This window comes from Periplaneta americana, chromosome 8, assembly GCF_040183065.1.
Source record: "Periplaneta americana isolate PAMFEO1 chromosome 8, P.americana_PAMFEO1_priV1, whole genome shotgun sequence".
Taxonomy (NCBI): Eukaryota; Metazoa; Arthropoda; class Insecta; order Blattodea; family Blattidae; genus Periplaneta; species Periplaneta americana.
Window position 1 is genome coordinate 51,246,339 of NC_091124.1, and position 15,439 is coordinate 51,261,777.

Below are 15,439 nucleotides of genomic sequence, written 5' to 3' on the forward strand. Positions count from 1 at the left end.
TTAAATGAAACTTTGTCACAATATGAAACAATGAAAAATGGTTTAACGCATATTGTAAACAATTAATTACGGGTTTATTTATGAGAAAATTATATACAAGGTGATTCACGAGGATTTATCGTCCTTTACGGAGCTTATTTCCGAAGAAATTCTGAGCAAAAAATGTCATATAAATATGGCTCTTATTCTCAGGATTTACAGAGTTACGTTTCGTTATTGGAACGCATTGCTGTGAACGCGTGATCTTGGTCAGCGTGCAGTCAGCAGCCAGCGCGAGCGCTACGGAAATCAAAGATAGCCGTATGCAGTTCCGTAGAGCGACGAGTGTCGTTCACAAGCGTGCGGCCAAGTGTACTCAAGCGGACGGCGACAATTTTTAAAATGTGTTGTAAACTCTCCAAGACTGTAAATTAGGATGCAAAATTGAACTATTAAGTCGGTGGAAGTGGTGTGATTTGTAATCATTGTTGTGATAAGTGCATAAGAATAATGTAATTTTCTAGTTACAATTAATAAAAAGATGTCGGTACGAAGCAATTAAGGAGTAAACAGCACATTTTTAGTTACATAATACTTGCAAATTAAAGAAATTTTACTTCTGAATGGTTCATTCTCTATTTGTATTATTCTTTTACCTTCAAACTAAAGAAAAAACGTATTTTACAAACTTTAAATTAGTGTAACTATGAAAATATTGAGATTAGGAACTATGTTTATATGACATTTTTTGCTCAAAATGTCTTCAGAAATAAGCTCCGCAAAGGACGGTAAACCCTCATGATTCACCCTGTATACTGTATTTCCAGGGACTGCATTCTGATTTTTTGTGCACATTTCTCAGGACCTATTTGACATAACTTAATGAAATTTTCACTGCAAATTGTCTATTAATCCTATAATTCCCAACTAAAATTATAAAACAGTATGTTTTAGTTGTTTGTTTTAAAATTAATTTTTATTACAGATGTAAACATTTTATGAAGAAATTATTACTTTTTAAACTGATATGTTTCATTTCATTAAAATTACAGCTGAAAACTGTCGTACTTAAATATCGTTCGCCACAAAATATAAAAATTTTGGAGTCATAGCTCAAACAGTATTTGAAAAAAGTGTATCTAAATGAATGTAAACTACAATAACAAAATCAGAATTCCGCCCCTTAAAAATATTTTTTCATAGAGAAATCTGTGAAAAAATTATTGTTTACTATATGCATTAAATGACGTTTCTAATTAAAGGTACATGTACTTTATATTCTGACAACGATTTATTTCATTATCATTAGTAGTAATAAAAACACAACGTCTTAAAATATTTAGGACTTAAACAGCCCTCTGACATCTCAGTGTCCTTAAATATTACACAAAAATTCAGTTTCTTTATTCTTTTTTACTTTATTTTCTTTAATTATTATTCAAAAGACATACATTAAATAATTTAATATGACTATGTACCCAGATAATATTAGTAGTGATTTTATTTGTTGGTTTACACCAGGCATGCTAAAATCCTGCACATTGTGCTGATTAACTTTTGGCTGTGAATCGGTTATGAAAAATAAAATGAGGAGTCCACAGATATAACGAAGAAGAGAAATCGGGAATCATAACATAATTGTTATAATGTTTTCCTCTGCCAACAATACTTAATTATTTTAAAATGAAAGGTTTTCATCATCCCATGTGGAGATAATAGTGTTGTGGGAATTTAGATCAGATTATTAAAGTCCTAAAAACATGATATTCGCCAGCGCTTATTTCTTAATCAGTATTCCACGGCAAAACAAACGTGACAATAGCGTTGTTTTGTAGTCTGTACTAACATATCCATCAAAGGTTAGACGACTTACGACTTCTATTTGAGAACCTGATAAGTAATGAGAATATTGAGTGAGGAATACATGCGAGGCTCTTGAGGCTGTAAGGAAGCGAAGAAAGCACCTATTTGCAAGACGGAAATTTTTTCTGGAAAAAATATGTAATGGCAAATTTTCCATCTCACGTCACTAAGAATGCCTCGTATATATTCACAACACAGCCATTTTTCTTGACATAGCAAAAGCATTTGAGATCGTTTGGTTTCCTGGATTTACATATAAAATTACCCATAATGAATGTTTGCCTCATCTATCAATACCAATAATTCTTAGTTATGTAGCTAATAGAAGCTTTCAAGTTAAAAAGATGCAGTGTACTGTACTAAAAGAATCCTATTTAATCCCCTACCACTGTATAGATATCTGATATCTCTATTCATGAACAAATGAGAATCATTAAAATGTTAGGTATGTAGATGATACAACAAATAATGGTTTAGGCGGAAACATAGCCTACATATGCTGTATCAAAAGATTATCATATTACTTAAAAAACTTAAAAAAATGACTTCAAATTTAGCACAATTTCCATAAACCAAGGTAAATATCAGTCCATAATATTTACAAGATTCAGAAAGAAACCCAGAATGACAACTGTAATGATCATGAAATTTCTTTTTGGAGAAAGCTAAATATTTAGCAATCTATCTCGACAAGAAGCTCCTCTAATATAAATATATTGAAGGAACTGAAGCAAAAGTATCCGCAGGGATATCTCAGCTCTTTCCCATCTTCAAATCTTCAGCATTCAGAGAAGAAAGAAGAGTCATCAATTTCTTCTGGGAGAATAAACATGTTATTCTTCTTTATATTTCTGACGATTTTTATGACAATATTTTAATGTGGTATATTTATTTTTTTCCATTTGGAAAATCAGGTTTAATAACTGGAAATTAATCTAAGGGCATGGTACGCAGTTCTTTCTACGTTGATTTAACTCAGTTCGCGTATATTCAGAGTTCCATGGTTAGAGAGTTACATGCACAAGAAGTTTGAAATTATGACGATGTTTTGTCAGTGAACGCATCGGTTATCATGGCGACATAACCATGTTTTGGTTTCGGACTTCGATCGTAACACGTGCGGTAGAGATACGTATGCACAATGCTTGGAACCGCAAGCAGTTCTAACATTTCTCAAGGCTCAAGTACTATGTACAATATTTGAAACCGAAGCAGTTCTAACATTTTCCATGCCTCAAGTGCTATGTACAATGCTTGGAACCGCAAGCAGTTCTAACATTTCTCACGGCTCAAGTGCTATGTACAATATTTGAAACCGCAAGCAGTTCTAACACTTTCCATGCCTCAAGTGCTATGTACAATGCTTGGAACCGCAAGCAGTTCTAACATTTCCCATGGCTCAAGTGTTATGTGCAATGCTTGGAACCGCAAGCAGTTCTAACATTTCCCATGGCTCAAATGCTACGTACAGTGCTTGGAACCGCATGCAGTTCTAACATTTCCATGGCTCAAGTGCTATGTGCAATGCTTGAAACCGCAAGCAGTTCTAACACTTTCCATGCCTCAAGTGCTATGTACAATGCTTGGAACCGCAAGCAGTTCTAACATTTCCCATGGCTCAAGTGTTATGTGCAATGCTTGGAACCGCAAGCAGTTCTAACATTTCCCATGGCTCAAATGCTACGTACAGTGCTTGGAACCGCATGCAGTTCTAACATTTCCATGGCTCAAGTGCTATGTGCAATGCTTGGAACCGCAAGCAGTTCTAACATGTCTCAAGGCTCAAGTGCTATGTGCAATGCTTGGAACCGCAAGCAGTTCTAACATTTCTCACGGCTCAAGTGCTATGTGCAATGCTTGGAACCGCAAGCAGTTCTAACATTTCTCACGGCTCAAATGCTATGTGCAATGCTTGGAACCGCAAGTAGTTCTAACATTTCCCATGGCTCAAATGCTACGTACAATGCTTGGAACCGCATACAGTTCTAACATTTCCATGGCTCAAGTGCTATGTGCAATGCTTGGAACCGCAAGCAGTTCTAACATTTCCATGGCTCAAGTGCTGTGTACAATGCTTGGAACCGCAAGCAGTTCTAACATTTTCCATGGCTCAAGTGCTATGTACAATGCTTGGAACCGCAAGCAGTTCTAACATTTTCCATGGCTCAAGTGCTAACGCGCGGTCTTCCATCCAGGTGACTCGGGTTCGATCCCTGGTCAAGTGGTGATGGAATTTGTGGTGGACAAAGCAGACATTGTAGAGGTTTTTCCGGGGTACTCCCGTTCCCATTATTCCACCAGCACTCTCCAGCTCCCCCTTATTCCATCCATCATCTGCAATAGTTAAAAGTAGGCTGGGGTGAAGTGTCGGGATAGTAGGGTTTTCCATGCTGATGTAGGAAGGACTTGGGGCTCTGTGTATTATCAGGTTCCCGTATACGAACGGGACCCGGTTCTATCTGGGGCTGAAGCAGGATTTCCTCACCTGTCAGCGTTGAATTCACGAATGTAACCCAGGCCATCTGTTGGATTTGGACAATCATCGTATGTCTAGGGCGCACAAAGGGCCAAAGTGTACTGATCCGTCTCGGGTCCAGCCGTCGTAAAGCCAGCCAATGCTTCTCATGCATTTACCTTTGTAAATATTTATCTGTGATAGTTGTTTCTCGTTAGTTCGATGCTGAATTAGCAAAGAATACGAACTTTCAGTAGGCATATTTAACTTTTTGTCTGAAATACTCTCCAAATCGGGCCACTAATATTGGGACTAAAAGTTTGTTTTCTAAATTGGAATGTATAAGTCCGAAATGGAATACGTAATATTTGTAAGAGTTATTGAAGTTAATATATTATATGAAGAGCACAGGAAAAGAACGTGCTTTGTCCACTTTTTTTTCAAAAATGAATTATGCATGCTATGAGATGCAGGATTCCATGTAGTTTAAAGTTATTAATCGACCAATGTGATAATGTGAATAGTCGAAGTGCTACAAGAGATTTTAGATTTGGCGTACAGGGAAAGAACGTGCTAAGTCCTCTCACTACAGGGAAATAATGTGCTCTGTCCTCTGTTTCTGTGATTTAATTTTTAGTTTCCTTACGGATTGGCATGCATGTTATAGCTGGAAGAAGGGAATTGGAGTAAAAATAATATTCCATTGTTTTTCATTATTGTTATAATGAGAAAATTCGTTCTTGCTGCATAAACTTTATGTACAAGTATAAATCTTTTTAGTTTGAGAAATTCAGTTTAGAAGTATAAGTGTTGTAAATTTGTCACTTAAATTTTAATATTATTATATTATTGAATGTTGAGTACTTCATCTGAGGATGGAACTCAGAGACCTTCGACTTCTAACAGTGTTAAGAAAAAGAAAGTACGAGGGAGAATGACTGCAGTCATGAAGAAATTAAGGGTTCAATCACATGAAGTAGGAGAAGACTGCAACTGTTAGTTAAAGTGTTTCGAGGAAGTAAGTGCTGAAGAAAGATCAAGTATTATAAGGCAATTTAATGATTTAGAAGACTGGAATCAACAATCATTACATATGACTGGGCTCATTACAATAATTCCAGTTTATCGAAAGCGATCAGTCATTACAGCAATGGAAGGACTAATAAATTGTATCTCCCAGAAGAACTATCAGTGAAAAAGATACACGAAATGTTCAAGAAAAAATACCAAAATTTAATAATTTCATATGAAACATACAGAATAATATATATTTTATATATTTTTTATATATTTTGATGTACCGAAGTACATATGATATTTCCATGCAGATATTCTGCATCATCACATGATGAAAGAGAGATGGAACGGAGAAAAATTCTCTCCGGCGCCGGGATTTGAACCCGGGTTTTCAGCTCTACGTGCTGATGCTTTATCCCGGCCAATCAGTCACTCATCTGAGTGCACCTCAACACATGTATGGACTTCGGTCCTGCGTTCATAGACATCTATGACGTAGTGCAGAGGGCGGCCACTAGAGGGAACCCAAGAGATGGAGCTTAATCTGAGACGATTCTAAACGGCGTCGGGATTGTATCCGGCGTGGCTTAGTGGATAAAGCATCAGCACGTAGAGCTGAAAACCCGGGTTCAAATCCCGGCGCCGGAGAGAATTTTTCTCTGTTCCATCTCTCTTTCATCATACAGAATAATGTTCAACACCAAATTCAATATAGCATTTGGATATCCAAGGAGTGATACATGCATATGATAAGTACACAGCTGAGATGGAAGTGCTGAATGCAAGACTGACTGAAAATAATTTAGATGGCAACATGAAGAAACAAGTTTTGGAATAAATTAATAAGATCACCAGTAACAACAAGGTCCATAAACTCAAAGTTGAAATATTTTATACCAGAAAGAGGAATGCTCGTTTAAGAAGTCGGAAGTTTGAAGAAACAGAAGCAATTTTCATGGACTACGAAAAAATGTATGCTTACCCTACATTAGTATCAATGATGTCTATTAGTATTACAGAAGGCAATTATCTGTTTACTCTTCCAATATTCATCAAATTTCAGATGAAACTTCAGTGTTTTTTAGTTGTACTGAAGATAATGGTAAAAAGGAGCCAATGAAGTCGTATCCTTTTTAAATCACTTTGTGACAGGAATAATGGACAACAAAGCAGATATCTTGAAAATTTTTGTGATTCATGTTCAGGCCAGAGCAAGAATTATATTGTTCTGAAGTATCTTAATTATCTTGTGAACGAATTGAAATTTATGAACAGAATGAAACATTCGTTTATGGAATGAATAAAATATAGGACTAACTAATACAAAAGCAGTAGCAGAACATCCAATGGGTTGGGTGCGGATCATGGTACAAGCTCGAAGTAAAACTACGCCTTTTGATGTTGTGGTGTTCAATCAAGATATGATGGGAAGTTGGGAGTCATTTCCGCAGAAGAAATATTTGAGGAAATATTCATTTCTTACAAGGCCCATCAGAGGGGTAATCATCACAAAAGAACACCCTCACCTCATTCAATATCGTGATATGTGTAATGGAACTAGGATTTCATCGGTGGTGAGAGCTTCACTGCGATTTCGAGAGGAGCAATCTGAAGAATACCCATGTCCTGCTTACAGAGGCAAAACACAAATTATTTTGAATAATTTATTTTATATCCGCTAATAATTTAAATATCGGTAACATTATTTCTAACAAAGAAACTTCTCTGGTAATATCGAAGGAAAAGTATTAGGACCTCCAGATTTTGAAGGAATTTCGTGGACACGAAGATAGAGTGTTTTACACAAACCTTCCACACTAGACTGGGCTGTGCATTTTGGGTCAAATGTGATTTTTATTGTTATTAGGTCCTGTGCAGTTTGGAACAAAAGTGATCATTGTTATTATTATTATTATTATTATTATTATTATTATTATTATTATTATTATTATTATTATTATTATTAGGCTCTGTGCATTTTGAATCAAAAATGAGCATTATTATTATTATTATTATTATTATTATTATTATTATTATTATTATTATTTTATTATTATTATGTCCTGTGCATTTTGGGACAAAATTGCACAAAAGTGGTCTTTATTATTATTATTATTATTATTATTATTATTATTATTATTATTATGATGATGATGATGATGATGATGATGATTATTATTATTATTATTATTATTATTAGGCTTTGTGCATTTTGGGACAAGTGATTTTTATTATTATTAGTTCATGTGTATTTTGAGCCAAAAGTGATTTTTATTATTATTATACCTTGTGTGTTTTGGGACAGAATTGATCTTATTTTATTCTTATGAGGCCCTGCGCATTTTGTGATAAAAGTGATCTTTATTATTATTATTATTATTATTATTATTATTATTATTATTATTATTATTATTATTATTATTATTATTATTATTATTGTAATTATTATTATTATTGTAATTATTATTATTATTGTAATTATTATTGTTATTATTATGCCCCACTCCACTTCATTACAGAAAAAGTTAAAAAAGGAAAGAGAAAATGTTTAACGTTATGTTATCATTTAAAGGTTTGTCAATCCCGTGATTTTGAAATTCTGAATGTTAATTCAAAATTTCTATACACAATACGCACAAACAGACATACAAACACGTTTCCGGAAGAAAACAGCTTTACTTGTAATATTTAATCTAAAATTAATTCCTCCGTACATAAGAAGCACGTTTTTTCCCTGTAACTTATGACATTACTTTACGTAAATGTCAATAAAACTACAATTTTCAAAAATAAGGATGCAAACTTAAATTCAAATTCATTCACATAACCTGTTCTTTCATACTGACTTAAGTGTTCATTAATATCTCCGTTAGTATCCATGGAATTCGGTTTCAAACTTTGAAATTGCTCTCCTGAAAAATTTAATAAAGTGGACAAAGCACGTTCTTTTCCTGTGCTCTTCATATATATAGGCCTAAATATAGAAGGAGCATTAATTCGATGGTATAATTCTCCTCACTTAAATATTTTTAAATGCAACGAAAGACGAATAGAAAAATTCGTAAACACACTCTGCACGTTTGGCAAAAATTAACACACCTTTCCATTAACATTTTAAATATTCAAATTTGCGTACTTTTTATGAAATAATTTATTTAAATGATGGACGATGTTGCAACGCTATAAATACACTTGAATGATCATATGAAGAACGAAAACTCAAAACATAAGATTATTTAGAGCCAAATTAAAGAAATACCTAATATCTCACGCCTTCTGTTCTGTAAGCTTAAGTGAATTTATGACATTCAACAACGCTTCATGAATATTTCTGTCTTGTATTAAATATTGATACTAAACCTTGGTATTGTATTAGTAGACTATATTGTAAACTTCTTCTGTATATATTTCAACTAAATTGTTACTATAATGAAGACTTCATAGTACTATTACGATTTGTTCGACATGTTCCATATTCTAGCTGTGAAACGATGTAAGAATACCATGAAATGTAAATGAATACAATACAATAGTAATGACAACGTTAATAAAATAATAGAAATAATGATTATAACAATAATAATAATATAGCAATGAGATGATGACATAGTACTGATAATGGCATAGTAATAATATTAATAATAATGATAAAAGGGTACTCATGAATGATAATGATAATAATAATGAGACCAAGTGAAATGTACCTGTAATATAATTCGAATTCAGAATGTTCTTTAATTCTTTATAATAAGTAAGCCTACGTAATTCATTACCTGGAAACTTTACAACAATAATTAAAAATCAAAATAATAAAGCCTTATCGGGTACAGTTTGAATTAAAATATAAATAAGCTAATTAATTAAAATGGATAAAAATATAAAATGAATTAAATAAATTAAAAAAGAGATAAATAAAAGGAATCGAAAGCGACATTGTGTCTTGTAAGTCAAAACATTAACGATTCATTGATACAGCATTGTTAGATTTGCATGTAAGCACTGGAAGTACAGAACGGTAGTATTAATGAAGAATATTTACATATTTGCCGTATCGTCAATTTCCATTCATATTTGTCAGACAAATGAAAGATTTGGAATTTATATACATGGAAAATTGCGTGAATTCTCTCTGAAAAATCGCATGGTCCTCACGAATTTTTCTTCAGTCTGCGTGTAAAATATATATGTGTGTAATCTTACCACCGGCGCTTGTCTGCCGATCCCGATTTGCGTTCGCGCGCGGGTTCGATTCCCACTTGGGCTGATTACCTGGCTGGGTTTTTTTTTCCGAGGTTCTCCCCAACCATAAGGAAAATGCCAGGTAATCTATGGCGAATCCTCGGTCTCATCTCGCCAAATATCATCTCGCTATCACCAATCCCATCGATGCTAAATACCCTCACAGTTGATACAGCGTCGTTAAATAACCGAGTAAAATATGTAAAAAAAAAACATATAATCTTCAGTCTCTTCATGGTGTATCTAGTCATTTTGGGTGGCTTAGTGTTACTTTATCGGGTTCGTATTTTACTGAGAGCGGTAGATTATTAAAGGAAATAAAAATCATTAGCAAGACTTCTTTTAGGAGGGAAGTAAAGTTATGATTTCCGTGTCGTATATCTATGGCACGTAAAGTAAACACTGTCAGAGCTACACACAAAAAGTACCGACCAAATCTCCCCCATGTCAAAACTTTCAGGGCCACAATGACCCAAAATGAGCGGCCTAAGTGAGTATTAGTTTGTCCCACCTTCCATCCAACCCTATTAACCTTAATTTAATGCATCCAGGTAATTTTATATTTCGATCATAATCCTTGTAAGGTCTTTGACATTGGTTGGAGGGAATATATTGATTGTGAGGGTTTATATATTTAACCACCGGTGTAGGTTAAAGGTAGTGAGCTCGGCTTCGTAATCAGAAGGGTTCGCGAGGGAGGATTTTTTTTTTAAGATTTCCGCAACTTATAGGGGAGAGTCGGGTAGTATCGGACATCGGGTAATATCGGACAGTGCGTTTCTTTCATCTACCACCATATGGTAGCACCTGAATGACAAGGTTACGTTTCTCTATGCGATATCACAGAAACGTAACCATGTCAATCAGGTACTATCATCGTGTGGTAGATGAAAGAAACTCACTGTCCGATATTACCCGATGTCCGATACTACCCGACTCTCCCCTAAGACTTCTCCTCCAATTAATCTCTTAAAATATAATTTCTCTATCACTAATTCTGTGGACACTACAGAATTATGTGGTTGATACGGTCTCGTTAAATAGTCTTGGAAAACATAATTACGTATTTGCTAATATTTAAAAGTGCAAACGAACAAGAATTTTCAACTTAATTGGATGAAACTTTTACAGCGTTATAACTAAGGAGCGGATTCCTATGTAATTAAATATTCTTTTTGCGTGTGATAAAACACAATTAACAAAGTTAAACATTCCGAACACGAAGTTTCAAGTTGAAAACCCGAATTTTATTTCACATAAAAACACTTATTTTCACAAAAAAATTATGTAAATACATATTTTCAGGAAATCTATCATAAACACATAAATCTTCGAGTTTTTTTTACTTAAATAATTTTCTTACAAGAACTTTTAAATATTTTAAAACTAAATCAATTATGTCACTCAGAAGTACGTTATCTTTTTAAGAATTCTTGGTTGCTTCGTGTTTCTAAGCGCTGTGTGTGTATTCGTGATCCATTTTTGTAATAGTATATCGTCTCAAGTTCTGAGAACTGCTAGGCACCATATCAGTGTTATTATTAGAGAATAAATTAACATGGACAAGGGGGAGAGATCTTGTAACACAAAATTAGGAATGTTTATTGTTGCTGAAGATGATTTCATTCCACGCTTTGTTTGTGAAACACCACAGATAAGAGCTCGGGTATGAACATTATTTAATTTAAACAAATCTCTCGCCTCTCGCTCATGTCTATTAAGTAAGGCAATATAATATTTTGTTGTGATTCCCTGTTATCGGGCTTCGTCAATCGATATCCTTCAAGATATACTGAAAGATGGTTATTTAAAAAACGATTTGGCTTTCCTATTAGCAAATCTAAGCTTTTTGTGTGACACCATAAAAAACTCGAAACATCCAAAAACCTGTTATCTGAAACAGGGAGGTACGTGCCGTGGAAATTAAACTAGACTCGCTACCAGGTTCAAAAGCACAGTTACTAAGGGACAAATTCCAGAATGTGTTTGGGAAAACAGTTGATATAAAAAAATGTATAAAGTTGCTCTCAAGTATTGGAGGGTGAGCCTGTAGGTGAAATTGACGATATTCAGAGATAATCGGCATGCATTTGTGATGGAGAATTTGGAGATAACCTTTGTTATTCACTGCTATTCTCGGCCAACTACTAGCACTCAAGTGTGGTTGGTGAGTACCTAGTAACATTTTTTTTTTTCAAACTAAGTAAGGTATTTTTGTCATATTTAAAAAAAATATATATTTTTTATTTTTAGCAAATATTTTCGTACTTTTCAGCACATAAAAAAATCAATATATTTAAATTTTTAGCACATAAAAATCAGCTCCCTAGTTATAAGAGACCAATATAAGAATATTTTCAGGTAGGCCTAAGTTATAAGACATAAGTATTAGGTGTCCTACAGTTTATTTACTCATTATTACACACTCTGTGAAAATTTATAGCCTATATAGTGCACAAGTACGATAAATAAATTGTCAGAAAGCGGATATTGTGTGTAAATTTTCAAAACTCAAGCAGGCCTTACGTTAAAACTAGACTCTTTTTACGGAAGTTATGTAAGAATTTTAAGTATTTTTATATAAATTATACATTTTAATTAGAGTGATTTTAAAAAATCGAATATTCTTTCAAACGTAACTAATTACAGGAAAATTATCATAATAATGTATTTCAAATTTCATCTTATTAATAACTAGGTGGCCTACCAGTAAAACAAAAAATCAAATTCCTTACATGACACATTTTTGAGGTCTGTGCAATTTAAAAAATATGTATTTTCACATAATATGTATTGGAGAGTAAAGAAAACAACAGTAACTATGAATCTAAATGTTATCTCACACTTTAAAATATTGTAAGCCAATTAAATGATCAATTATCCACGAAAATTACATGACATTATGGCTGTAACTTCTTGTCCATCTGCAGTTTAAATATTAATAAATTTATAATAATTTTTCCATGTGCTCATATACAAGTCGCCGCAAAAAAATTGTAAATTTTAATTTATATCGTCGTTGTCCTGCAATAACTCCCATGTGGAAAATATAAACTTTTTCAGTAGGAAGAAAGACACATTTATTCATCCTATGGCAGCCGTACATAGGAGACTGTGAATTCTTACATTTTCGAAACAAAGAAATATAATTACAGGCCTATAGGAGATTTTATTATTTACTATATCACTATTTAACTTATTTAATAGAGCAAAAATCTGAAAATCGATAAATGTGTCACATAGGAATTATTGCAGGAACAACGACGATATACATGAAATTAATTATATGATTCTGTGAATTACTACTCATAAATCATTAAAACAGACCTCGGCATCCACCATTGCAATAAAAACCACCACCACGACCATGATGATGTTGATGATGATGATGATGATATGACTAGATATGTTTACAAACTCACGAGATTAACGTTATTATATACTTTGTGTTGAGAAAGCTGAAATTTTGTATAGATTTTCAGAACTCAATTACGTTAAAAGTGTAATAATATTATAGTATTGATGTGAAAATGTATTAGTTTTAGAAATATTATTTTTAATTACAAAGATTTTTAATAAACAAGTTATAATTTCCTCAACTAAAATCACAGAAACATTAATATAATAATATATTAAAAAAATTACGTACTGTATTTTAGTAAGAACTATCACAAAAAAAGGAACTCCTTACATAAACTGTTCTTGAGGCGAGTCTCTTTTATGCATTTATTAATGCACACTTTAAAGTAAAATATTGTTATATTACGTGTGTAGGATCTTCGGGTAAATCAATAGGTTGTTTCTAATGTTGTGTGTTATAGATAGCTTATGTCCATGTAACTGTTGGATTTTGCTTTTATCTTCATGATATTAATGATGAACCATGGTATGAAAATTTGCTATCCGGCATTTGCCTTTGTGAAAAAACCCAGTGAAGCTGGCTCGCTAAGGAGTCTGAACCCGGATTTCCCGAATGGGAGTGTCAAACGTTAACAGTAAACATGTTTATATTATTAGTCATTATTCAACAGTAATTTTCATTCAATCATTAAATGTACATAGTATTAAAATATTACAGCATTAAAAAACTTAATTAGTTCACTAATCTTCTCACTAGGTTCACATATAGTAGACATGTTTATATTATTAGTCAGAATTCAACAGTGTTTTTGATCCAGTCATTAGAATGTACATAGTATTAAAATATTTCAGTATTAAACAACACTTAAGTAGGTGTGTTTAATACTGTAATATTTTAATACTATGTACATTTTAATTATAAAATCTTAATGTCTGAGCCACCTCGCTTGGTGTACTCACACTTCTATATCATGCAAATTTATGAATATATTTTCACAAAATATGTAACAGAGAGTGAAGAAAACAACCATGAATTTAAAATGTAATGTCTCATACCTCAAATGATCCATTATGCATAAAAATCAGCACAGCATTATAGCTGTAACATTGTTTTCTATCTACATTTTAAATTTAGCGAAGTTATAATGATTTTTCCATGCGATCACGTATGAATTGCCACGGGAAATTATATATTTTTGTTTATGTAAGTTTACATAAAATTAATTAGATGTTTCGATGATCTACAACACACAAATCACAAAAAACAGACCTCGATGTCCACCACTACAATAACAACCACTATCACTACCACTATGATGATGATGATGATGATGATGATGATGATGATGATGATGATGATGATGATGATAGATTTGTTCACAAACTCACAGGATTAGCGTTAGGCCTACCGTGATTGTGTAGTTTTGATATGCAAGTTTGTAACAGAACAACACACTGCATTTTCAAATAGCCACAAGATCACTTCTGTCTGGATATTGGTCCCTGAGCTGTATGCAACGCGGCGTGCCTTACCTGACCGTGGAGCTGCTCCGCGACGTCCAGCAGCCTTCGATCATCACCGCTGCCCAGTGCGCACTGGCGCGACACAGGCCCGGCGCAGTCCTCGGCTTTATAGGTCACGCATCTCCCCCGCATGCTCGCAGGTACCTGCACGTGGTGCCTCAAAGAATCGCGGAGGAGAGGTTAACGCGTGCACACAAAGTGACAGAATATGTCATGCTGTCATGTTGTTACCTTTGTTTGCACACGACACATGTTCCCGGCGAAATTATGTTTCATATACTCATAAAAGTTCACATTGTGGTATGACCATTCGTCACAATCTTTTATCACCGCCACGAATATAGTATCTCCACCACGATTACCTTGTACTCGCTATGATAATCTTGTATCTCACCACGATTATCTTGCATCTCACCATGATTGTCTTGCATCTCATCAAGATTGTCTTGCATCTCATCATGATTGTCTTGTATCTCACCACGATTGTCTAATATCTCACCACGATTATCTTGCATCTCACCACGATTCTCTTGCATCTCACTACGATTATCTTGCATCTCACCACGATTATCTTGCATCTCACCACGATTGTCTTGCATCTCATCATGATTGTCTTGCATCTCACCACGATTATCTTGCATCTCATCACGATTGTCTTGCATCTCACCACGATTATCTTGCATCGCACCACGATTATCTTGCATCGCACCACGATTATCTTGCATCTCACCACGATTATCTTGCATCTCAGCACGATTATCTTGCATCTCACCACGATTGTCTTGCATCTCACCACGATTATCTTGCATCTCACCACGATTATCTTGCATCTCACCACGATTGTCTTGCACCTCACCACGATTGACTTCCATCTCACCACGATTATCTTGCATCTCACCACGATTGACTTGCATCTCACCACGATTGTCTTGCATCTCATCATGATTGTCTTGCATCTCACCACGATTATCTTGCATCTCATCACGATTGTCTTGCATCTCA

The 15,439-nt window shown here is 34.0% G+C and overlaps 1 protein-coding gene across 3 annotated transcripts in view; it reads right to left on the minus strand.

Moving 5' to 3' along the window:
- Positions 1 to 14,563, minus strand: part of LOC138704714 (CD151 antigen-like) — a 281,489-nt gene extending 266,926 nt beyond the window's left edge. For 2 of the 3 annotated variants that reach the window (XM_069832874.1, XM_069832869.1), the window contains exon 1: positions 14,447 to 14,563. The gene's annotated coding sequence lies outside the window, so the exon portion shown is untranslated. The other variant, XM_069832873.1, reaches the window with a different exon arrangement.
- Positions 14,564 to 15,439: the final 876 nt, after the last annotated feature.